Genomic DNA, 26,249 nt, shown 5'->3' on the forward strand with positions numbered 1-26,249 from the left:
CGAGTTGGTGATGCCATCCAGCCATCTCATCCTCTGTCATCCCCTTAATTAGCATTTTTATTGTTCAGTTGCTAAGTTGTATCTGACTCTCTGTGACCCATGGACTGCAGCACACCAGGCTTCCCTGTCCCCTATCTCTCGGAGTTTGCTCAAACTCATGTCCATTGAGTCAGTGATGCTATCCAACCATGTCATCCTCTGTCGCCCCCTTCTTGTCCTGCCCTCAATCTTTCCCAACATCAGGGTCTTTTCCAGTGAGTTGGCTCTTCTTATCAGGTAGTTAAAGTATTGGAGCTTTAACTTCAGCATTAATCCTTACAGTGGTGTAATGAGTGATGTTTCCTATAAGTGATTGATAAGAATTTAAAAGATACACTGCTCTTGGATGCCAGGAATAGGATAAGCCCAGGAATCCAGTACTGTCATTAAACTATTTGAGGTTAAGAGTCCTTTGGGTCACTAATCCCTCCATCCATGAGAGACCCTGAGATTTGTTGGACTCTACACTTACAGTCCTGCCTTCAGGCCGTAGGGTGTTAGCCTTTCAACCAGCGTGCTGGTGACCTTAACATAAAAGAGAGAGCCAGCCTCTCTGAAGATTGTAGATAGAATGTATTCAGACTGGTTTTGGGGAAATATAACTGACATCAAAACCGTGACTTCCCTGACGTTGTTGCTTAGGACGGAAATACTTTGAAACACACACAAGGACAGACACACACCACACACACACACACAGGCTGAACCCAAAAGTCAAGGTCATCAGAGAGATTCTGAGTTGATCTAGACTTTACTTCATAGATTGGTGACTTGGGTCAATTTCCTACTTTGAGCCTAAGTTTCCCTCATAAAATATGGATTACATCACCAGCCTCACTGATGCCATGAACTACATAGCACATTGTAAGCATGCTACAGATGTTTGTATTATTTGCATGTTTTGGCACCCAACTCTACTTCATTCCTTAGGACAGATTTCTAGAAACGCAGTTTCTGTCCAGTATATCACCTTTGAATGGAACATGACCACCAGTATTTTCTCAATAAAGCACTAATTGCCTCAGTGATTTAATGATTATTTTTTCTTTTCTTCATTTTGTCCTTTTAGGAGAAGAAAAGGCCAGTCTTTGGATTGTTCTTCTCTTCTGATGGGAGTCAACTCTTCTGTTTGGTTTTAAGAATGTCTTTTGGGAGCCTGGTATTCCCAGTTGCCTGCTACCCACCCAGTGTTCAAGTACAACCAGCGCCCCGCCACCCCCTTCCTGGGATAGTTCTAGAAAAGCCTCACACCAGGTCTTGCCCATAGCAGGTTTAGAGTTTGTGGGACTAAGAGAACTAGATCCTATTCTTTGCCTTCAGAAAACGTATTTGCATTTTATAATGAGAAAGACAAGACACATGATACAGTCCTTCAAAATAAAAAAGCTAGTAATGAAAATGTCAGTGTGCGTGTGTGTGTATAATGATGTTATTGTAGGTCCATCAGTTGTAACAAACGTCCTACCCTGGTGTCTGACAGTGATTGTGAGGGAAAGTGCATGTGTGGAGGTGTGTGTGTACATGTGCATGCATAGTGGGGTGGGGACAGGGTATAGGGCAACTCTCTGTACTTTTCACTCCATTTGCTGTGAACCTAAAACTTCTCTAAACTAAAGTCTGTTTCTTTAACTGTATTTTTTTTTTTGGCAGCACTGTGTGGCACATGGGCTCTTCGCAAGCGACCAGGAGATTGAATCCATGTAGCCTGCGGTGGAAGCATGGAGTCTTAACCACTGGACCACCAGGGAAGTCCTAAAGTCTATTATTTAAGTGATTAACAGTAACCTTTAGGGGGGAAAAATTGAATTGGGTAAATATGGGCAAAACTCTTAGCACAGTGCCAAGCATGTAACTGCTCAAGTAGTGTTTATCATTGTTATAGGAGAAAATACAAACAATGGCAGGAATTGCTTTAATCTATACATCTATTTCCCCATAATAATAATAAAATAATCTGAATACTTATTTTAAAAAAGGGGGGGAAGGAGAGGGCTCTATGTGGAATACATAGTACTAAAACTCAGATGTCCTGCCTATAAATGCCTCTATCATTTCTTCATTCAGTAGACATTTGTGGCCCACCTGCAATGTGTAACGCACCCTACCCAGTGCTGAGAATATACAGATGAGTGAGACCCAACCAGTCCACCAGGCAGATAAGTGTGAGTAATCAAGAGTCACAGGGCGGGATGTCTACGTCAGGCCAACTGCATGTTCAGATATTAGTTATTTTAAAGTAACAAGGTAGAAAAGATCTTATTCAAGTAACTTAACAAGAAATGGGGAGAAAACTATAATACTTTACTATGGGATATAGTAGTGTTAGTCACTCAGTGATGTCTTACTTTGTGACCCCATGAACTGTAGCCCACCAAGCTTCTCTGTCCATGGAATTCTCAAGGCAAGAATATTGGAGTGGGTTGCCATTCCCTTCTCCAGGGGTTCTTCCCAACCCAGGGATCAAACCTGGGTCTCCTATATTGCGGGCAGAGTCTTCACTATCTTAACCGCCAGGGAAGTCCACTAAGGGATATAAATAAGACAAATAACATGTCTATCAGCATTCCCTTCAGTTCAGTCACTCAGTCGTGTCCGACTCTTTCCGACCCCATGAACCGCAGTATGCCAGGCCTCCCTGTCCATTACCAAGTCCCAGAGTCAAACCCATGTCCATTGAGTTGGTGATGCCATCCAACCATCTCATCCTCTGTCGTCCCCTTCTCCTCCTGCCCTCTATCTTTCCCAGCATCAGGGTCTTTTCCAATGAGTCGGCTCTTTGCATCAGGGGGCCATAGTATTGGAGTTTTAGCTTCAACATCAGTCCTTCCAATGAACACCCAGGACTGATCTCCTTTAGGATGGACTGGTTGGATCTTCTTGCAGTCCATGGGACTCTCAAGAGTCTTCTCCAACACCACAATTTAAAAGCATCTCTTCTTTGGCACTCAACTTTCTTTATAGTCCATCTCTCACTAGTAGTCCATACATGACTACTGGAAAAACCAGTCTTGACTAGATGGACCTTTGTTGACAAAGTAATGTCTCTGCTTTATAATATGCTATCTAGGTTGGTCATAACTTTCCTTCCAAGGAGTAAGCGTCTTTTAATTTCAGGGCTGCAGTCACCATCTGCAGTGATTTTGGAGCCCCCAAAAATAAAGTCAGCCACTGTTTCCACTGTTTCCCCATCTATTTGCCATGAAGTGATGGGACCAGATACCATGATCTTAGTTTTCTGAATGTTGAGCTTTAAGCCAACTTTTTCACTCTTTCACTTTCATCAAGAGCCTTTTTAGTTCATCTTAACTTTCTGCCATAAGGGTGGTGTCATCTGTATATCTGAGGTTATTGATATTTCTCCCAGCAATCTTGATTCCAGCTTGTGCTTCTTCCAGCCCAGCGTTTCTCATGATGTACTCTGCATATAAGTTAAATAAGCTGGGTGACAATATACAGCCTTGACATACTCCTTTTCCTATTTGGAACCAGTCTGTTGTTCTATGTCCAGTTCTAACTATTGCTTCCTGACCTGCATACAGGTTTCTCCAGAGGCAGGTCAGGTGGTCTGGTATTCCCATCTCTTTCAGAATTTTCCACAGTTTATTGTGATCCACACAGTCAAAGGCTTTGGTGTAGTCAATAAAGCAGAAATAGTTGTTTTTCTGGAACTCTCTTGCTTTATCGATGATCCAGCAGATGTTGACAATTTGATCTCTGGCTCCTCTCTGCCTTTTCTAAAACCTGCTTGAACATCTGGAAGTTCATGGTTCATGTATTGCTGAAGCCTGGCTTGGAGGATTTTGAGCATTACTTTACTAGCATGTGAGATGAGTGCAATTGTGTGGTAGTTTGAGCATTCTTTGGCATTGCCTTTCTTTGGGATTGGAATGAAACCGGACCTTTACCAGTCCTGTGGCCACTGCTGAGTTTTCCAAATTTGCTGGCATGTTGAGTGCAGCACTTTCACAGCATCATCTTTCAGGATTTGAAATAACTCAACTGGAATTCCATCACCTGCACTAGCTTTATTCCCTAAATTAATCCATAAAATCAATGTAATCCAATTAAAATATGCCCAACGGATTTTTTTTTTTTACAAAACCAGTTAAGTTCAAATGGAATCATAAACCTGTGAAATATCTAGAAAAAAATTACGCATAGAGATAAGCTTGCTACTGCTGCTGCTAAATCGCTTCAGTCTTGTCCGACTCTGTGTGATTCCACAGACAGCAGCTCACCAGGCTTCGCTGTCCCTGGGATTCTCCAGGCAAGAACACTGGAGTGGGTTGCCATTTCCTTCTCCGATGCATGAAAGTGAAAAGTGAAAGTGAAGTCGCTCAGTCATGTCCGACTCTTAGCGACCCCATGGACTTCAGCCTACCAGGCTCCTCTGCCCATGGGATATTCCAGGCAAGAGTACTGGAGTGGGTTGGCTTAGCATTTATTAAATACACTAGTATATTCCATTTTAAAAAAAGGCTGAAGTCACATGGATGCAGCTGTGTGGATTTATGCACTGTCTTGGTTTAAGTAGGCTTGCTACTCTGTTTTCTCCTTTTAGCCTAGGGGCATTGCAACATAGTAAAATTTGAGATGGATGAAAAATATGCCTCTTCCTCCCCGTCCTCTCCCTCCTTCTAATGTTGAAGAATTATTTTGAACTTGGGTGCCTTCTCCAGAAGATCATGTTGAGAATCTGGAATCTGACCATCAGTATACATACCTCAGTTTGAAGACTATTAACTTAGATGAAAGAGAGACTGATGTGCCAAGCAATGGAATTTTCAACTTATCTCCATTTATAAAGGTTTCTGAACCTCCACACTGTTGACATTTTGGAAATTGGGGGAAATTCTTTGCTGTTGGGGAAGGTCATCCTCTACAGTGCAATGAAGAATGTTCAGCAGAGTCCCTGACCTTTAACCACCAGATGCCAGGAGAAAGCACCCCACCCCTCCAGCTGCAACAACCAAATGCCTCCAGATAGTGCCAGATGTTCCCTGGGGGATGGGATAGCCCCTACTTGATCACCACCACAGTAGACAAAAGGTAAGTCATTGAAGGGCTTGAGGCAATAAGACATAATCAGAATTGTAAGATTATTTGTATTGCTTTTAAAAATAATTGCAACATGAATATGGGGGAAGGCCTAATAAACTTTTTATAGACTGATGAAAAAGGAGGAATTTTAGGAGACATTTGGCTGTTCAATATCAAAATACACTCTAAAGCTTTATTATTTAAACTGTGGAGTACTTGGATAGGAACTGATAAAGAGATCTAAGAAATGGAGCAAACAGTACATAAATAGACTAATGTTAGGAAGAAAAATGAAATAAGCAGTCTCATATTATGATGGTGACATAATGGTGCAAGTTGTTACAGTCTTTGGATAGCTATTTATATGCATCAAGTTAAAATGTTTTTTATATCTGGAGATATTGTATACACTAGTCAGAATACCGTGAATGCGTTAAGAATTATCTTTATCAACAGGGTGTTGTAACATGCAAGCATGCTTATATTACACTAAGTGAATAAAAGTACAGAAGACAATATATGTGTATACAAACATATCAGATACAGAATTTAATATACATTTTGAATGTATATTCAGTATAGGCATAGTTAGCTTAAAGAAAGAATGAAAGTTTGGAGAGGTATAGAATAACAGTGTGCTTTTCTTTAGTAAACATTTCACAGGCTTCTTTTCTGCTTTCTGTTTCTCTTTTTTTTTTTTTCTAAAATAAGCCTATTAATTTCCTCTTACTAATTAAAGGGAAATTTTGAAAAAAAAAAGTTTTTTAAATAAATTATAATTTAAAATTGAATGAAAAAATTAAATAAAAAGAGCCCTATTTAATTTTTGCTTTTCTTGAATGTGTCTTTTGACAATTTATCATTACTTACCATAGCCTTTCTGGGAAGACGTTTGTTTTTGTTCAAAGACCCCATGCTTACTGACAACTGAAAGCTGAAGAATATATAACAAAGGCTTACTTCAGCCTGATGATGAGTCGGTGTTTTGAGGATGCTGGTGATACACATTAATTTTACACTTAATTTGTTTTCTGTTCCCTCATACAGATGGCATTCTATCCTAGGAGGAGTGTCCTGATGGTTTAATTCGTCTTCCATTGTCATTCTTGACAGTATTCATCAATAAATGGAGACATATTGCTGTAGCTCAGGGTAGGAAGAAATCTAAATTGAAATTTGTCAGCTTGAAATTAAGCCTAGTAATAGTTATGAGTTTAAATATTTCTTTATCTGGAACTCAACTCTACCCATTCACCTTGCTAGATTTAGAATGCTATTCCTCTTTTTTATTTGACATTCACATTTTTCTTCAACTCATGTAATTTATTTTTGTGATTGGCATCTTGGTTAGATTAATTTTTCTTTTACTCTCAGATATGTTAACACTCACACATAACTTTATTATTTCCTGTCTTGACATAATACAATTTATACTTAATTAATGAAATATCCTACCTAGGCTAAGTGATATTCATAGAGAATTGTAATAAAAGTATCAGGGAAATGAAATACATTAAGAGTTATTTTAAGAAAGTGAATCAAGATAAATTTTAGTCATGAAAAGCATTATTTTATATATCCACCCCAACCTTAATAATACTGTCTGATTCCTACTACTATTAAACCTGTCTCTACAGTATCTCTTAATTAATATAATAAATTATTTCTACTGGATTTCATCATCTCAAGTAGTTATTAGACAAAATCTGATTCCATCATCCAAGAATCATAAATATCTACCGAGAGGTGCTTAATAATTAACTCATGGAAGAACATCTTTGGCTTTTAACTTTTCTGTTTAAGTAGAAATGTTACCACTCCAGTGAAGAATTTTAAAATATAACATAGAGCCTATTTATAATGCTGGCATTAGGCTTCCCTGGTTGCTTCAGAGGTAAAGAACCTGCCTGCCAATGCAAGTGATGCAGGTTTGATCCCTGGGTCAGGAAGATCCCCCGGAGATGGGAATGGCAACCCACTCCAGTATTCTTGCCTGGAGGATTCCGTGGACAGAGGAGTCTGGCGGACTACAGTCCACGGGGCTGAAAAAGAGTTGGACACGACTGAGTGACCAAGCATGCACGCATATTGGATAACTCTTCTTACTAATCATCTTCATCTGCTGTTCAGGATACACTGATATCTTGTTTTCATAAGGCAAAATTGATTTCCCCGCAGTTTTAATATTTTGCAGGTTTTCATATTTTTGAACTAGTCCTTACTGGCTTGAAATGTAATGTTGTGAACACTTGCATTTATTCTATTTTGTTTCAACATGCTGCGTAACACCTGCTTTGTCATAAATCATCACAGTGCTGAGGGCACAGTCTTCCTGACCTTGATTCCATAGAGAGTGTGAAGCCTCCGCACACACACAAAGTCTCTCTGTAATATTCTCATATATACACACCTATGACCTCTAAATGTGGAGAGCTAAATTTGGGTTCATTAGTAAGACTGAACCAAACCACATATTTTTTAAAAACCAGAGTTGTTTATATATTCAAGACCACATTATATCTGTTAAAAAAAAAAATTGTCCAAACTTGGTATGGAACAGAACCCTATTTTGTTTTATTATTCCAACGCTTCCTCTGGGAAGAAATTGGCACTCCTGATAAAATGCATAAGCAATTTGGGACTAAAAGGGTTTAAGACTTATTCTGAGAAACCAGTCAGCTGACTCTCACTCAGCGATTGCTATGAAACATTATTTTCTGTAGTTCAGCAACGGTTAGACAACTATCCTCTTTTCCTATAAATGTTCTTACCAATAATGGATCACTGAACTGGCCTTCTGTTGGCGTTTTTGCGTGCATCATGCTGATAATTAAATCCTCCCAAAATTTCTTTAAAAACATCTCAAAATCTCCACTAGCAAGTCAGAGTTTACAAAAGATTCTTCTAGTAAAGAAGAGAGCAAAAATAAGTTGATACTAAAGTGCAGCATAATAAATTCCACTTTACAGATATACCCATTGTGCCATGAGGATGGAAGGAAGGTGTTGAAAGCAGACTGGGACCAGCTTACCACAAGAGAAACTGAAGGTAGGAGAATTTTTGTGAATATTTTATGAAGCATTTTTCATTCATTCTGTGTGTTTGATTTAATTATTAGTTTTAAGACAGGTACCATTTCCTGTTTTTGCTAAAAGTACATTGTTTTATCTACATTACAGTTCAAACAGGCTTTTGTTGAAATAACTGGGAATTTAACCACCTTGGTAATATCATAACTAGGGAAAATATCTTACAAATTCTAGCCAAAACAATCCCAAATTGACATTTGAATCACAACCAATTGGTAAATCGGATTTCTTGTTAATCTATATGAATGAATACAAAAAGATGAAATAATTCTTAAGTATATTAAATTTGATTTTGCTTTGCAAGATCATTTGCAAAACATTCTTTTCTGATTATTGAGTAAGAAGTCCCAGATATCTTGATAATAAGAAGAAGAATTTCAGCTATGGACATGATGATAACATTAGTCACAGCAGTTAAATCTTCTGTTACAAATCAATCCATTAGCCGTCTGGTATGTGAATTAGTCTTTTGTTAGAAAAGTGTACATTAATACTGAAGTTGGGTCTATGTAAAGATACACATGGTAACAGAATCTAACTAACTGCTTTAACTATATATTGACTCTGTCCTTGGTGCTAGCCAGTTAATATTTATTTGCTTCATTGTTTATTGTTAATGACTTGGATAAAGTTACATACCCCAAATTTCCAGATGACACTGTTGACAAAAATCGAAAGTAAAAAATACCGATGTGTACTAAGGTGAACCAAAATACACTAATAAGAAATTAACTAAGGATAAATGTAAGAAGCAGTTGCACAAATATGGAAAGATATGACCTTAGCAGCAGCAGGTATAATAATATTTATTTTAAATCAGAGAGGCTTTTATTGACAGTAAGCTTAGTGTGGGTTAAAGTGTTCAGAAAACTAATATGAATTCAGCCTGTTTTCAAATGCAGTTAAGATTCAGTCTGTTCTTATTTTGCATTGTGTTTGGGTCTTCCATATCATTAAAGGTTTATAATGAGAGACGGGATCAATCAGGTCTTTTCTGTGAAAGTTGGCCCCCATCCAGAGGACAGTGCTATGTTTAGAACAAAAGGGAACAGTCTCATATGTTGGAGTTGCATGCTAGGGCTTGCCAGGTTTTAGTGAAATAAACTTTCCACACAAAATGTTTAAAAGAATATATATTGCAGAAAGTTTTTGAGAGAGAATTTCATGTTTACCAGATGTCTTGAATTCTAAAAGGTGAACTTGTAATATAAGGAAGAACTCATATGGAACATTGTTCAATTATTACCATCAAAAGAGTGCTCTTGAAAAGTCTCCCAATCTCAGATCCCTTCAGCCTGGCAGTCTAATGACTGGATCAGCAGTCTCTGAAATTAGCTAATAACTAATTCCTCCTGCATCATATCTCTGTTTAAAAAAAAAATTCACTTCATCCCATAGAGACATCATCTTCAAGTAACGTAGAATGAGAATCACCTAATTAAATCAATGTGCAAAATGCAGTCTTGAGCAAAACCAATCTCAGCACACCACTGGAAGTTTTCCGTCAGGGAAAAGGACTTTCATTCTACTGTGAATTTAGGACAAACTCTACAGTTCATGGAATTCCATGAACTGTTAATTTCACATACAAGAAGTAACTCCCAGATGTTTCATGCTATTTAAAATGGAAGATTCCTTTGCCTCTGAGCTACACTTAGAAAACTTCAGATAGTAAAAGGCTCCTGAACTGAAATGAGCTAAGAAAATTACAGGAAAGTCAACTTGCTTTCCTACTTGGAAACTTCTGATTTCTGAGATGAAGAAAATAAGTATAATTTTCTATAAATTTATGGATTCAACTCTATGAATGCAAGACCAATAATACATGCTCACGGAAACATGGGACGTCATTACTGGCATCCTCCACTTCCCCATTAGAAAACCAAAGGCTCCTCCTGCCATCCCATATTTCATGAGGCACTTAGTCTCTGTGGCCTGTATTTATTTTTTGTGTGATTTTTTTAAATTAATTTTTTTTTTAGAGTATACTTGCTTTACAATATTGTGTTAGTTTCTATTGCACAAAAAAGGGAATCAGCTATACCTATACATATATCCCCCTTTTTGGATTTCCTTCCCAGTTAGGTCACCACAGAGCACTGAGTGGGGTTCCTCAAGTGGTACAGCAGATTCCCATCTGTCATCTGTTTTATACATAGTATCAGTAGTGTGTGTACGTCAATCCCAGTTGCCCAATTCATCCCGTCCCACTTGGTGTCCATACATTTGTTTTCTACATCTGTGTCTGTTTCTGCTTTGCAAATAAGATCATCTGTACCGTTTTTCTAGATTCCACATATATGCATGAATATATGATACTTGTTTTTCTCCTTCTGACTGACTTTACGCAGTATGACAGTCCCTAGGTCCATCCACATCTCTACAAATGACCCAATTTCATTTCTTTTTATGGCCGAGTTATATTCCACTTATATACTTATTCCACATCTTCTTTATCCATTCCTCTGTTAATGGACACATAGGTTGCTTCCTTATCCTGGCTCTTGTAAATGGTGCTACAATGAACATTGGGGTGCATGTGTCTTTTTGAATTACAGTTTTCAGTAGGTATATGCTCAGGAATGGGATTGTTGGGTCATATGGTAGTTCTGTTCTTAGTTGGTTTTTAAAAAATATTTATTTTTTGAATTTTTTGGCTGTGGTGGGTCGTTGTTGCTGCACTTGGGCTTTCTCTAGCTGTGGCAGGCGGAGGCTACTCTTGGTTGCAGTGTACAGTTTCTCACTGTGGTCGCTTCTTTTGTTGTGGAGCACAGGCTCCAGGCGTCTGAGGTTCAGTAGTTGCTGCAGTTGGGCTTAGTTGCTTCGAGACATGTGGAATCTTCCCAGACCAGGGAGTGAACTGGTGTCCCTTGCATTGCAAGGCAGATTCTTAACCACTGAACCATCAGGGAATCCCTATTTTTAGTTTTTAAAGGAAACGCCATACTATTCTCCATAGTGGCTGTATCAATTTACATTCCCACCAGCAGTACAAAAGGGTTCCCTTTTCTCCACACCCTCTCCAGCATTTATTGTTTGTAGATCTTTTTAATGATGGCTGTTCTAACCACTGTGAGGTGATACCTCATTGTCGTTTTGATTTGCATTTCTCTAATAATGAGTGATGTTGCGCATCCTTTCATGCATTTGTTGGCCATCTATATGTCTTCTCTGGTGAAATGCCTATTTAAGTCTTCTGCCCATTTTTTGATTGAGTTGTTTGTTTTTTTGATAGAGTTGTTTGGGTTTTTTGATATTAAGCTGCATGAGCTGTTTGTATATTTGGAGATTAATCCTTTGTCAGTTGCTTTGTTTACAAATATTTTCTCCCATTCTGATGGTTATCTTTTCATCTTGTTTATGATTTCCTTTGCTGTGCAAAAGCTTTGAAGTTTAATTAGGTCCCATTTATTTTTGTTTTTATTTTCGTTACTCTAGGGGGTAGGTCAGAAAAGATCTTTCTGAGATTTATGTCATAATGTTCTGCCTATGTTTTCCTCTAAGAGTTTTATAGTGTCTAGCCTTACATTCAAGTCTTTAATCCATTTTGAGTTTATTTTTGTGTATACTGTTAGAGAATGTTCTAATTTCATTCTTTGACATGTAGCTGTCCAGTTTTCCCAGCATCACTTATTGAAGAGGCTGTGTTTTCTCCATTGTATAATCATGTCTCCTTTGTCACAGATTTGGTGACACAGGTGTGGGTTTATCTGTGGGTTTCCTATCCTGTTCCATTGGTCTATATTTCTGTTTTTAAGCCAGGACCATATTGTCTTGATTACTATAGCTTTGTAGTATAGTCTGAAGGGAGAGAGGGTGGCCTACAACAAGAGTAATAAATACAGTCTTGGATGAGTTGCAAAGCCACGTTGGATATCCTGGAATTTTACAATTTAAAGGAGACTTTGGGTTTTGACCTATCTTTGGACTTGGGCAAAAGAGTTGCTTTATTCCTCTTTCTTAGGAAAGGCCTGTAGGTTGCAGGAGAGACCACTGGTAAAAGTAAACTCCCTAAAGTTAAGTAGTAGCTGACAGTGGAACCCATGGGTTATGGAATTAGTCAGACTTCTGTCCAAAGAGCGCGTCAGCTGCTTACTAGCAGATGCTAAACCTCCTTAAGTCTTAGCTTGTCCATCTGTGAAATGCAGTGAAAAATATTACCTATAGCATAATAAATAATATATATGCATATATACATATGTAATATATTTCTTTTTAGAAACTAAATGGTATCATGTACAGTTTAATTCACCACCCCTCAAAGTGCCTTTAATATAGCAAAGCTCAAGAAATAGCAGTGATTACCAGTATCATTATTATACTTACTGGCAAGAATTACTGGTAGTTAAAAAGTATAGTCTACAAAGCTACACTTTCATTTAAATGTAACTTCTACCCTTTCCTAGTGAATTTTGTTAATACTCAGTCTCTCTGCTGTCAGTCTCCTCCATTCAACAAATCGTGTGGGACAAATGGATATCCACAGGCAAAAAAGAAAAGTAAAGTTAAATGTAGACCTTACACTCTACACAAAAATTAACTCAAAAGTGGATCACAGGCCTAAATGCAAAACACAGAACTATGAAACTCCTGGGAGAAAATATAGAAGAAAGTTAAACGGTTTTTAATGACCTTTTAAAATAATTGTTTCTTTCTTTCTTCATTTTTGGCTGTGCTGGGTCTTTGATGCTGTGCGGGCTTTTCTCTAGTTGCTGTGAGCAGGGGCTACTCTCTTGTTGTAGCGTGTGGACTCAGCAGTAGCAATTCCCTGGCTCAATATTGGTGGTGCACGAGCTTAGTTGCTCTGTGACATGTGGAATCTTCCTGGATCAGAGATCAAACCTGTGTCTCCTGCATTGACAGGTGGTTTCTTTACCACTGAGTCCCCAGGGAAGCCCTGAGGATGAGTTTTCAGATAAAGCAACAAAGCCATAGTCCATGAAAAAAATCATTGATAAGCTAGATTTCATTAAAATTAAAAATTCCTGCTCTGCAAAAGATATTGAGAAAATAAACACTAGGAGAAAAAAGCTTGCAAAATATGTATCTGATAAAGGGCTGTTATTCCAACTATACAAAAAGCGTTAAACTCAATAGTAAGAAACCTAGTCAATTGTCAGATAGGTGTTTTGCAAGGTTTTTCTCCTAGTCTTTTTATTTTCTTGATATCTGTAATAATGCTAGTGGTAAAAAAAAAAAAAACCCACTTGCCAGTGCAGGTAGACATAACAGACGCAGAGTCAATCCCTGGGTCGGGAAGATCCCCTGGAGGAGGGCACAGAAATTCACCCCAGTATTCTTGCCTGGAGAATCCCATGGACAGAGGAGCCTGGCAGGCCACAGTGCAGAGGGTCGCCAAGGATCGGACATAACTGAAGGGCGACTCAGCACACACACGCCCTCAATTATAAAATGAGTCGAGGACCTTAACAGATCCCTCACCAAAGAAGATATGTAGATGGGCAAATAAGTGAGTGAAAAAACACTTCACATCATTGAACCCAGGTCTCCTGTATTGCAGGCAAATTCTCAACCAGCTGAGCCACCAGAGAACCCCTCATAGGTCATCTGGAAGATATCAGTGAAAATGCCAGTGATACACCACTGCACACTTATTAAAATGACCAAAATCCACAACATCGTCTCCACCAAATGCCGATGAGGATGCACAGCCACAGGAACTTGCATTGCTGGTAGGAATACAAAATGGTACATCTACTTCGGAAGACAGTTTGACAGCTTCTTACAAAACTAAACACACTCTTACCATATGATCCAGAAATTCTGCTCCCTGTTGTTTACTCAGAAGAGTTAAAAACTTATGTCCACACAAAAACTTGTACACAAATATTTAACTAATGATTTTTACCAATAATTGTTTAACAAAGGTTGCAAATAATATTAAAATTGCATCGAAGATTCAATTTTAAATTCTTTAGGTCTCTGTTCAGGAAGTCCTTTTGTTCCCAGATTCATAGGTGGAGATTTCTCTTCCAGATTTCAAACTCAGAGCAATTTTTTAGGTTGTTTCACTCTTCTGATTATAACTCAGTGGTCCTCAAACCAGAGATGCTTGGGGCTGTCACATAAGGAGGGAGAGAGAGATATTACTAGTAGACAGAGGCCAGAAATGCTTTGCTAAAGACCCGGAGCACTGGACAGCTGCCACAGTGGCACAAGGACAGTCACGCCGAGTCTGAGAAAGCCTGCTCTAACACCTTCTGTCTCTTAGATGTCTTCTGTGTTCTTCCTCCTCAGCCTACCTCCCATATATTCCTCTAAATCCCTCGGCTCATTCTTGATTATAATGGCAATGCAGTGGTTCTTACAATAAGATCACTTGTGTCTCAGATAAAAACCAGTATTCTTAGAATATGCATGTTATTTCTGAAAGTATTTGGTCAAATGTAAGCTTCTATCACACAGAGACGAGTTCATTGTTTCACGTTTAGCCTCCCATTGAAAAGAGATATTTGTCAAACTGGCCTACTTATTATTCTCCATCCTAAAGACGTGTTTCAGTGATGCATCTGACAAAACTTATACTCATATTTTCTTTTGGATGTAATAGTTGTACCATAATAAAGATGAAGCCAATTGTAAGACTCTACCAAAGTGTAGAATTCAATCATGTAACTGATTAATTCTTCACACAAAACCTTTCCATCAAAGATGGGTGTTTTTAAATTCTTTATGATAAAACTTAAACAATACAAAGAAAAAACACTAAACTAGATATGATACCTTAAGTACAGAATATTATTTGAAAGCACAATAGCTTCAAACAGATTAGTATTAATAGAGCTGTTCTTTGATTTTAAGAAGTGTTAGTTTAAAATCTGTCCAAATCTTTAATATCCTAGTTCAAAATACATAGCCTATATAGCAAACCAAGCAATGAATTATTTAAGAAGCATCTTAAGACATTTCTACTTTGGAATAAGTCTGACTGTCTCATAGAAGGCTTATCCCCTCTTTCCACTCCACTCACACTGGTCTCCTTTCTGTTCCTTAAGACTTCCAGGGAGCCTGTTGTCTCAGAACCTTTGCACTTTCTGTTCCCTCTCCTGGATACTCCTTCCCTAGGAACTCACAGGGTTCATCCTCTCACTTCCCTCAAATCTTCACACAAGTATTAATATCACTGTCTCTTTTTTTTAACTTTTGGCCATAGTATGTGGCATGCGGGATCTTAGTTCCCTGATCAGGGATTGAACTTGTGCCCTCTGCAGTGGAGGTGCAGACTGGTAACTGCTGGACCGCCGGGGACGTCCCGAGTATCATTTTCTTAGGGAGCCTTCCTCACCCATTCAGTACGCTCTACTTGTCCTACACTATTTTTCTCCATGGCGCTTATCACCTTCTAGTGAAACTTGCTCAGTCGTGTCTGACTCTTTGCAACCCCATGGACTATACAGTCCGTGGAATTCTCCAGGCCAGAATGCTGAAGTGGGTAGCCATTCCTTTCTCCAGGAGATCTTCCCAACCCAGGGATCAAACCCAGGTGTCCCACATTGCAGGCAGATTCTTTACCAAGTGAGCCACCAGGGGAGCCCTATCACCTTTTAATGTACTATATATTTTAGTCATTTGTTGTAGTAAGTACTCAATAAATATGTGTGTGTTCACTTAGTAAATAAAAGGAAGGAAAGGTGAGGATGCCAGTAATGTGGTTTTGCTGGAGTGGGTATATAGTAGGCATGGTCTGTCTCTGGAGCGCTAATGCTGGAGGAAGCTCCTGACTCCAGTCCATAGCTAATGTAGCGTGATTCTGGAAGTGTGCTGGCAGTGCTTTTCTCATTCCCCAGCTTCCTGACAGTTGCAGAGGTAGCCCTTGTTTTAGAGGATATTCTGGGAGTCTCTCCTGAAGACCTAGAAAGAGTCAGCTTTTCTTCACCATCTATCTCATTCATCTTAGTTTATCCAAATGTGCCCTGTTATCTACGACTGAACCCTGACTAATACTACACCCCCATCTGACGTCAAGAAAGCTGATCATCAGGAACACTAAATGACCATAATAAGTCACGTCCGAGTTTATATGATCCCACAAACTAAATGAACAATTCTAGATTCCTCTTCTAATAACCAAGTAACACCTACTCCATTCCAGAAATTTCCTAATCCCTCAGAATCATGGATTTCTGGAACTGATGAAAAAAATATATTCTTTCCAGCCCAGCCCTCTCTCTGGAATAGTTTGCACCTGCTGTGAATGACTCTTAAGACTGCTCCCCAGGGGCAAGAAAATTTTGCATCTCAATATTTGAGCATTTTGCATAATGTATCCTGTAGGATATTTTGTGGAATTTTCAAGATATGTTGCACTGGGTAACTCAAATTAAGTCACAAAAACCAGCTGTTTGGTTATAAAGCATCCATTGTGGATTTACAGTGCATATCATGGATTCAAATCTTCTTTCAGCTAAAAATGGCTGGTTTTCCTTTTCTGATTACTCAGTTGATGACTTGTGTGATTTGGGACAGTCAGAGCCTGAGGATCTGGCTGTTGCTTCCTGTCTTCTGTACATTCTGTTGAAGCAGCTAAACTCTGTGTCTAGTGTGGTTTTTTTCCTTCTTTTTTTTTTTTTTTTTTTTGTATGTCTGTGGTGTTTGCCTTTGAAGCTGAAAACATTTTTCAAAAAGAAAACCATCTCAGAAAAACATCATAGAGGGAAAATCCTCTTCATTGTTTGTATAATTTTATAGAGGCAAGACAAGGATGGGCTACTCCTCTGAAAAGACAAACCTGGTAAAAGGAGATTTCTTTTTTTTTTTTTTTTTCATTTATTTTTATTAGTTGGAGGCTAATTACTTTACAATATTGTAGTGGTTTTTGTCATACATTGACATGAATCAGCCATGGATATACATGTATTCCCCATCTCGATCCCCCCTCCCCCTCCCTCTCCACCCGATCCCTCTGGGTCTTCCCAGTGCACCAGGCCCAAGCACTTGTCTCATGCATCCAACCTAGGCTGGTGATCTGTTTGACACTTGATAGTATACATGTTTCGATGCTGTTCTCTTGAAACATCCCACCCTCACCTTCTCCCACAGAGTCCAAAAGTCTGCTCTGTACATCTGTGTCTCTTTCTGTTTTGCATATAGGGTTATCATTACCATCTTTCTAAATTCCATATATATGTGTTAGTATGCTGTAATGTTCTTTATCTTTCTGGCTTACTTCACTCTATATAATGGGCTCCAGTTTCATCCATCTCATTAGAACTGATTCACATGAGTTCTTTATAACTGCTGAATAATATTCCATGGTGTATATGTACCACAGCTTCCTTATCCATTCGTCTGCTGATGGGCATCTAGGTTGCTTCCATGTCCTGGCTATTATAAACAGTGCTGCGATGAACATTGGGGTGCACGTGTCTCTTTCAGATCTGGTTTCCTCGGTGTGTATGCCCAGAAGTGGTATTGCTGGGTCATATGGCAGTTCTATTTCCAGTTTTTTAAGAAATCTCCACACTGTTAGGAGATTTCTTAATACAGAAAGTGGATGAAGCAGAAGGTATCAGAGGATGGATAGGGCCAACATATTTTTTCATGGGTATGAAAATTTGTAATACAAAGTTATTAAATAACATGTGAGTCAATTATATTGCACTTTTAATATACTGTGGGTTTCTTTTCTATTTGTTAAAGAGTTATTGTATGAGTTTTTAAGAGTGGGTTCCCAGGGAATTCCCTGGTGGTCCAGGTGTTAGGATTCTGCACTTTCACTTCTAAGGGCCCAGGTTCAGTGCGTGGTCGGGGAACTAAGAACCCAGGACCTGCACAGCACAGTCAGAAAGAATTAGTTCCCAAAAAGTGCAGAAGGGACTGACCCTTCTAAAGTTGTCATTTATATCAGGAGAAATTGTCATTATTATTGAAAATCATTTTTCAAAAGAGAGTTTCTCTTTTGGTTTTCCTAGTCAGTATATTTCCCACTTCAGATGAAAGTCAGACGCTAACAACAAAGAGAATGCTCCTTAAAAATGACAGTCTTATATCATCTAACATAATAGCTTGTTAGGTTTTGATGTGAGAAGAAGAGAGAAAGCAGGACACAGAATCAATATTGACTACCATCAATAAAATGTACATTTTTTAAGGGTTTTACATTATGGAATTCTGCCACAAAACACCGTTACATAAAATATTATCCTAAAGTCCCAGGATGTACCAAGAAGACTCAGGACAGAGGAAGATTCCTACTGTGAGTGTGCAGGGGTTCAAGGTAGATTGTGCTTTTGCAGTCAGGCATGAATGAGGTGGGAAAGGAAACCCTCGTTAGGAGAAGCCTCATATTTGAACCTGTAGGATTTGTTAAAGGCCCAGAATATACATATTTTAATTAATCACTAAATTCCAGTCTGATACATTGCCACACACATGGTGTTTCAATAAATGTTGGCGAAACAATTTGATACCAACGATGCCTGTTGAGCACATATATAGATGTCAATTCCTTTTTTCCTTCTTCTTGAGTTAAAAGATGAAATGATACATACCACAACAGGCATCATATTACAACCATGAAGCCAGTATTCTTAGGTTGATAGGGCAGGAAGATGTAAAAGATGCAAGGCTTTGAGTTTATCAAGGAGCTGTTTGCTCCAGATGTTTTATGTTAATATATATGTTTTGCTTCCAAGTGCAAATTTATATTTTTTCTATTTTTTTATTGATGTATAGTTGCCCTATGATATTGCATAAGTTTCAGGTGTGCAAAATAGTGATTCACAGTTTTTAAGAGTTATACTTCCTTTATAGTTATAAAATATTGGCTGTAGTCCCCATATTGTACAATATATCCATATAGCTTACTTTATACCCAGGAGTTTGTGCCTCTTAATCCCTATCCCCATATTGCCCCTACTTCCCTCTCCCCACTGGTAACCACTAGTTTGTTCTCCGTGTCTGTGAATCTGCTTTTTTTTGTTATATTCACTAGTTTGTTGTATTTTTTTAGATTCCATACTTAGGTGATAACATGTAATGCTTGTCTTTTTCTGAATTATTTCACTTTGCATAAAGTCCATCCATGTTGCTGCAAATGTCAAAATTACATTCTTTTTATGGCCAAGTAGTATTCCATTGTGTGTGTGTGTGTGTGTGTGTGTGACATCTTTTTTTTTTTTCCATTCATCTGTTGATGGGTACTTAGGTTGCTTCCATATCTTGGCAATTGTAAATAGTGCTGCTATGCACATTAGGGTGCATGTATCTTTTCAAATTATGGTTTTCTGCAGGTGTGTGCCCAACAGCGGGATTGCAGGATCATACAGCAACTCTATTTTTACTCTTTTACGAAACCTCTATACTATTTTTCACAAAGGCTGCATCAATTTACATTCCTACCAATATCATACAAATTTTCCCTTTTCTCCACATCCTTGCCAACATTTGCCAGTTTATTTGTTTGCTTTCAGCCACACCACACAGCATTCAGAATCTTAGTTCCCTGACCAGGGATCAAACCCATGCCCCCTGCAGTGGAAGCACAGAGTTTTAACCACTGGACTGCCAGGGGAATCCCTGTAGACTTTTTATGATAGCCATTCTGGAGAAGGAAATGGCAACCCACTCTAGAATTCTTGCCTAGAGAATCCCATGGATAGAGGGGTATTGTGGGCTGCTGTCCAAAGGGTTGCACATCCATAGGGTCACACAGAGTCAAACACGACTGAAGCAACTTAGCATGCATGCATGCATTGGAGAAGGAAATCACAACCCACTCCAGTATTCTTGCCTGGAGAATCCCATGGACAGAAGAGCCTGCTAGGCTGCCATCTGTGGGGTTGCACAGAGTCGGGCACAACTGAAGTTACTTAGCAGCAGCAGCATTCTGACAGGTATAAGGTGATATCTCACTGTGGTTTTGATTTGAATTTCCCTGTTAATTAATGATGTTGAACACCTTTTCATGTGCCTGTTAGACATCTGCATTTCCTCTTTGGAAAATATCTATTCAGTCCTTCTGCCCATTTTTTAATTGGGTTGTCTGATTTTTTTTTTTTTTTTTTTTTTTTTTGGTGTTGAGCTGTATGAGCTATGAAGATAAAAAGAGTTGTACTCAGAAAACTATAGCACACTGATGAAGGAAATTGAAGATGGAAAGATATACTGTATTCTTGGATTGGAAGAATCAATATTGTTCAAATGACCATATTACCCAAGGCAATCTACAGATTCAGTGCAATCTCTATCAAAATACTGATGGCATTTTCCACAGAACAAGAACAAATAATTTTAAATTTGTATGAAAACACAAAAACACCAAATAGCCAAAACAATCTAGAGAAAGAACAGATCTAAATAAATCACACTTCCTGGCCTCAGGCTATGCTCCAAAACTGCAGTAATCAAAACAGTATGGTAGTGGCACAAAAACAGACTCATAGATCAGTGAACAGGATAGACATCCCAGAAATAAACCAACACACTAATGGTGAGTTAATCTATGAGGATGGAAGCGATAATTCACAATGAAGGAAAAAAAGTCTCTGCTAAGTGGTGCTGGGGAAATGGAACAGCTACATGTAAAAAAATGAAATTAGGGCATTCTATAGCACCATGTACAAAAGTAAGAGCCTAGATACTGTAAAATTTCTAGAGGAAAACATAGGCAGAACATTCTTTGACATAAATTGCAGCAATATTTTCTTGAATCTGTCTCCTAAAGCAAGGGAAATAAAAACAAAAATAAATAGGGCCTAATTAAATTTTTTAAAGCTTTTACACAACAAAGGAAACCATTGGCAAAATGAAAAGACAGTCTACTGAGTGGGAGAAAATATTTGCAAATGATATGACCCATAAGGGATTAATATCCAGTGTAAATGTTTTATTCTTTGTCCCTGAAACCACTGTTATTGTAGAAAAAAAGGAATTCTTCACTGATAAACCCCTAAAAGGAAGAGTGCATCTTTTTTTCCAGGTCCTGAAAGCTAGGCCTGATCTAATGTCACAACAGTCCTCCCGGATAAAGAAAAACACAAAATCATTTGTTTGCTGGTATCTCCAATTCTTCATGCAACAGAACACTTTATCTAGAACATGTGATATTGACTCATACGTATTTGTATAGTACCTATTTTGGCATTATCTTTGGGTCTGTTCCAAGAGAGAATTTCCTGTTTGGGGAAGTTCTTGGCTCACAAATTCAGATAACCTGCAACATAAACTATTTTTCAATTATTACAGGTTTCCTGCTTCAGCCATTGCTAAGCTTTTGTTCTCAAACTAATCACAGTGCTAGCATGTATTCCACAAATAACCACCTCCAAAACTTTTCTTCACAAACCATAAACCTGGGTTCTCCCCACAAATAGTCACAAGTCACCATCTGTGCCAGTTATCAATTTATTGTCTCTGAGCTCCTAATTCACCTGTGTTTGTTTTGCATTGTGCTTACTGGACCCTGCAAACATTTCCCCATGTCAGCTAGTGCAGAGTTAGTCTTTGTCAGCAGAGGGCGAGGCAGTGACATTGCTGGAGGCAGGGACTGCTCTTTTGGGTTCTTGTGTGAAGATGGAGGGTTGGGGCGGTGAGGGGAGGTTGCTCCTGCACTCTTGACAGAAAGCAACATAGGACACCCATGCAGCACATAGGCACTCATGCACCAACATGTTTTGCCAGCGACATGCAAAAAATCAGAAAGTGACTTCCCAGTGAGTTTCACCAGCATCCCAGAGGGCTGATTCCCAACTAGTTTTACTGGGGCCACAACAGGCGGTTTCCAGCCAGCCCTGGCTGCTGACACTTCAGCAAATTCTGTCATTAAGTAGGCCACAGCCACACCCTCTCCAACAGGACCTGTATGTCAGTGTTGGCTTCTTTCCAAATCTTCTCCTTCCATGGGTTTTAGCCTCAGCTGTAGAAGTAGTAGCCCCCCGCCCCCCCATGTCTGCTTTTCTTGTATTCTGTCAAGTTTACTTTATTGCTAAGATGTCATCTCCTCTTATTTAGTTAACTATTAATTATTTATCCCTTAGTTACTCCCTGCTATTAGTAGTTCATTACTAGATAATAATGCTTTATATTTAAATGTTCCATTCAATTTACTGAGTGGTTTCTATCTCCTGGCTAGACTCTGACTGACACATCTTCTGTAAGTCATTCATAGCAATTCTTCTTGGACGGTCTTTATTTTACAAAAATTTCAGGAGTCTACTAACTTCCAAAATAAATCAGCCTATCAGTTGTAATGTTAGACATGTACAACCAAATTTCCAAGCCTGATAATCCAATGCATTAAATTTAAATTCTTCTGCAAATGTTCAGAAATTAGGAAAGATTCAGAGACATTGAATTTCTGTTAGTGGCCTTTCTTATACCCATTAACATTTATTTTAATTATGGTTCCATGGTAATATTTCAAATAGTCTGAGAACTAAATTGCATGTATAAAAACTCCAATGTTTAGGGAAATATTTGGATATTAAATATAGGCTCTAGATTTGCCTACAACTAAAGGATTTGAGAGGATGAGAGTGAAAAACCTGGCTTAAAATTCAACTTTTAAAAAACTTAAGATCATGGCATCTGGTCCCATCACTTCATGGCAAATAGAAGGGGGACAAGTAGAAGCAGTATTAGATTTTCTTGGGCTCCAAAATCACTGCAAACGGTGACTGCAGCCATGAAATTAAAAGATATTTGCTCCTTGGAAGGAAAGCTCTGACAAGCCTAGACAGCATATTAAAAAGCAAAGACATCACTTTGCCAACAAAGGTCCATATAGTCAAAACTATGGTTTTTCCAGTAGTCATATACTGATGTTGGACCATAAAGAAGGCTGAGTGCTGAATATTTGATGCTTTCAAATTGTGGTGCTAAAGGCTCTTGAGAGTCCCTTGGACTGCAAGGAGATCAAATCAGTCAATCCTAAAGTAAGTCAACCCTAAGTGTTCACTGGAAGAACTGATGCTGAAGCTGAAACTTCAATACTTTGGCTGGCAACATGATGCAAAGAGCTGACTCATTGGAAAAGACCCTGATGCTGGCGAAGATTGAAGGCAAAGGGGGAAGAGGGTGGCAGAGAATGAGATGGTTGGATGGCATCATTGACTCAATGGACGTGAAATTTGAGCAAGCTTCAGGAGATAGTGAAGGACAGGGAAACCTGGCGTGATGCAGTCCATGGGATTGCAAAGAATTGGACACAACCTAGTGATGGAACGACAACAACAAAAACAAAGGACTTCAAAATTTGTATCTCTACTAATAATAAGCCTGTAGGCAAACTAAATCAAAAAACAAAACAACACTCTACTCTCAACCCACACAATTGAATATCATAACATTTGAGATTTTTGGATTCTGTGCTAATTTTTGTCAAGAATGACCCATAGAGAGAAAACATCTACAAATAATATACCGATGAAAGAGTCCATAATATATTAAGAATTCATACAATTCAGCAACAGAAGACCAACAATCCAATTAAGGATGGACAAAGTATTTAAATAGACATCTTCTAAAGAGGAAATATAAATGGCCAACAAACAGGTGAAAAAATGCTCGTCAAAACCACAATGAGATACCATTTCACATCCACTTGGATGGATAGAACTCATAAATAAAACAGAAAATAACTAGTGGTGGTGAGCATTTAGAGAAATTGGAACCTTAACACATTGCTGGTAGGAATATAAAATAGTATAGACACTGGAGAAAGAGTCTGGCTATTCCTCAGTGATTACATATGACTCAGTAATTCCACCTCCAGGGATAAACCCAGAAGAACTGAAAACAGGTATTCAGACAAATGACTAAGCAAATGTTGATAGCAACACTATTCACAATAGACGAAAGGTGAAAACAAGCCAAATGTCCATCAGCTAATGAATGGTTAAACAAAGTGGCATATCCATTCAATGGAATATTATACACATATAAAAAGGAATGAAGTACAGATTACAGTACAACGTGAAGGAACCTAGAAAACATTATGCTAAGCTAAAGAATTAGGTACAGAAGGTCACAAGATGTATAATTCCATTTATATAAAATATCCAGAACAGGAAAATCCAGAGATTAGTGGTTTCCAGGGGCCAGAGGGAAGATGGAATAGGGAGAGATAGTTGAATGGGTATAGGTTTTTCTTTTTGGTTGATAAGGTTCTAGAATTAGTAGTGATAGTTTTATGACATTGTAATTACACTACATGCCACTGAACTATACACTTTAAGGTGGTTAAAATGGTGAATTCTGTATTGCATATATTTTACTGCAATGAAAAGACTGTGGAAAGGAAGGAACTGGAGGTGCAAAACGTGAACAATTCTTTAAAGAAATTTTGATGTAAAGAGTAGTTGAACATGGTACAATGGCAGGAAGGGGATGTAGAGTGAAAGGAAAGTTTTTAAAATATTTTTAAAAATTTAAAATATATTGAAAGCAGTGTTATCATATAGTAATTATCAAATAGGTACTTGCTGAATGGTAATTAGGTGTATTGTTACCACACAGACATAGAGGGTGGCAGCACTGGATGAAAAGCCACTGATTAGATCCAAAACATAAGATACAGTGATCACCTTTGCCTCTGATTCTCATGGTCTCACTGCACAAAAGAAATGAATGATAACAGTAGGGAAGCAAGGTAAAAGATAGAAGACTATAGGGACTAACTGTGTGTGTGTAGTTACTCAGTCATGTCCCCATAGATTGTAGCCCACCAGGCTCCTCTGGCCATGGGATTCTCCAAGCAAGAATACTGGAGTGGGTTGCTATTTCCTTCTTCCAGACCCAGGGATCAAACCCACCTTTCCCGCTTGGTAGGTGGATTCTTTACCACTGAGCCACCTGAGAAGCCTCAATCTCAGGGGTTGACAAATTCACATTCCCACCTGGTCCAGAGATCAGCAGCATCCCTGGGGCCACTCCTGGCCCCTGGCAGTATTTCTTTGTAGACACCTACCTGCCTGAACAGACCCTTAGTATGGCCTTGACAGGGATGTTTGCAGCCCCTTTCCAGAGCAGGATCCTGATTCAAACCCACATGCCTGAAGCTGAGCATGTGATTGTGAATGAAATCTAAGATTTCTGTGATTTAGCTAACTTATTATCTTAATATGATATTTCAAAACCAATGTTTTGTCCTTAGTCCTGCTGCTTCTTAAATATAATGCATCTGATTATAACATTTTTTTTTACTATGTTGTCCTTAGAATGTGTTTCCTTTTTGATCAAAATAGTACCATCCTTTTTAGGGATAAAAAATATTGTTGACATTAAAAGAAAAGTCAGAATCTAAACAGATAAAAATGGATGGATAATGACTGGAAAATGTTTATACCACATCTTAAAGGGTTTATTCACTCTTTCTGGACTCTAATGAACTTTAGTAACCGCATAAAACAAATATTTTATACCTTGATTTTTTATTTATTTAAATAGCTTTTAAATTCTGTTACAACATACTTAACACTCTGTGTTAACATACTTAACACTCCGTTATTAATACTGAAAATCTGTCCATTTGCCTTATTGCTCTCTTAATCTAACCTCCTACTTTTAATCTAATCTCGCCTACTTACACTATATATTTTATGTCATAGAGAATTATGTTTTAAGTCTAGCAATCTGATGATTAAGTCTATGAAGTTGTGTTTAAATCTTAAAGAACTCTATTACTGTGTGTTGATCATCTACTTCTGTAACAGTTTTGTGTGTTGGCTGAACTGGGTCTTCATTGCAGCACATGGGCTTTGTCTAGTTGTATGGAGGGGGGCTACTCTCTAGTTGCAGTGTGTGGGCTTCTCATTGTGGTGGTTTCTGTTGTTGTTGAGCCCAGACTCTAGGTGCGCAGGCTTCAGCAGTTAGGGTGCATGGGCTCAGAAGTTGCAGTTCACAGGCTCTAAAGCATGGGCTCAGGAGTTATGGCACATGGGCTTAGCTGGCACCACTGCATGTGAAATCTTCCCAGACCAAGAATCGAACCCATGTACCCTGCACTGGCAGGTAGATTCTTAACCACTAGACCACCACAGAAGTTCTGTAAATGTTTTAAACATTTAATCTGTATTGGTTGAGGGAAATAATGTTGAAAATAATAACAGTGCTTGCACCCCT

At 38.5% G+C, this 26,249-nt stretch overlaps 1 long non-coding RNA gene across 1 annotated transcript in view; it reads left to right on the forward strand.

Annotated features, from left to right (window-relative positions):
* Window positions 1-15,716, forward strand: part of LOC110131054 (uncharacterized) — a 35,788-nt gene extending 20,072 nt beyond the window's left edge. The window contains exons 3-7 of the long non-coding RNA XR_011491479.1: window positions 1,109-2,201; window positions 4,601-5,088; window positions 6,127-6,231; window positions 8,049-8,127; window positions 13,690-15,716. This is a non-coding gene — a long non-coding RNA (uncharacterized lncRNA). The remainder of the gene's footprint in view (window positions 1-1,108; window positions 2,202-4,600; window positions 5,089-6,126; window positions 6,232-8,048; window positions 8,128-13,689) is intronic.
* Window positions 15,717-26,249: the final 10,533 nt, after the last annotated feature.

The sequence above is a fragment of the Odocoileus virginianus genome, chromosome 15 (genome assembly GCF_023699985.2).
Source record: "Odocoileus virginianus isolate 20LAN1187 ecotype Illinois chromosome 15, Ovbor_1.2, whole genome shotgun sequence".
Lineage (NCBI taxonomy): Eukaryota > Metazoa > Chordata > Mammalia > Artiodactyla > Cervidae > Odocoileus > Odocoileus virginianus.